General features: G+C 39.0%; 1 non-coding gene across 1 annotated transcript; it reads right to left on the bottom strand.

Moving 5' to 3' along the window:
* Nucleotides 1-107, bottom strand: LOC119980161. Its single transcript, XR_005463801.1, has one exon. It is a non-coding gene; the product is annotated as a small nucleolar RNA R71 (small nucleolar RNA).
* Between the last annotated feature and the right edge of the window lie 682 nt (nt 108-789).

Genomic DNA, 789 nt, shown 5'->3' with positions numbered 1-789 from the left:
GCTCTCAGGGACAAAATCATGCAATTCGAACAACAACTTGATGAGTCATTTTCAGAGGCATGAGAAAGGTTCAATAATCTGTTAACTCAATGCCCCCATCATACTTTACCTTTGTTAGTGTTGATGCATATTTTCTATAAGACACTGACAGTTCCAAGTAAGGTTGAGTCAATAATTATGCAAGGGATCCATCAAAAACAAGACTTTAGTGGAATGTCAAACTTTGTTTGACAATCTAGCTGTTGAAACTCAACATTCGGAAGTGATAGGTAAGCGAGTTGGTGCTTATGAAATCTCTAATTCTGACTCTTTTGCACCAAATCCACAGGTTAATGCCATTGCTAACAAGTTGGACATGTTTCTAGTAATGAATGGGCATGCACTTCAACAAGAGCTATATGTCATAGGCCATGCTACCATTACATGCCCCCAAGGAGGAGATTTCCTGAAGTTTGTGCAAGAACAACCAACATTATGAACTCCTACAATAGAAATCCAAGGTTTGATCCCTATTCTATTGCTTATAATTCAAGTTTTAGGGCACATCCAAACTTTCCTTGGAAGAACACTCAAAATCAAGCAAATCCACCTACCACCACATTGGAGGACATTGTGCGACAGTTGACAATTAGTCAATACAAATTGGAGGCACAAGTGGGTCAAATTACAGAGGCATTGAGTCGAAGAGAGGCTAGAAAGTTTCTAAACCAAACTGAGATCAATCGGAACAATCGGGAGCAATTCATGGCAATTACACTTTGTGATGAGCAATAAAGTCGAGTTGCTATA

Source organism: Tripterygium wilfordii, chromosome 15 (assembly GCF_013401445.1).
Source record: "Tripterygium wilfordii isolate XIE 37 chromosome 15, ASM1340144v1, whole genome shotgun sequence".
In the NCBI taxonomy this organism is placed as follows: Eukaryota; Viridiplantae; Streptophyta; class Magnoliopsida; order Celastrales; family Celastraceae; genus Tripterygium; species Tripterygium wilfordii.
This window is presented reverse-complemented; position numbering and strand designations above follow the sequence as displayed.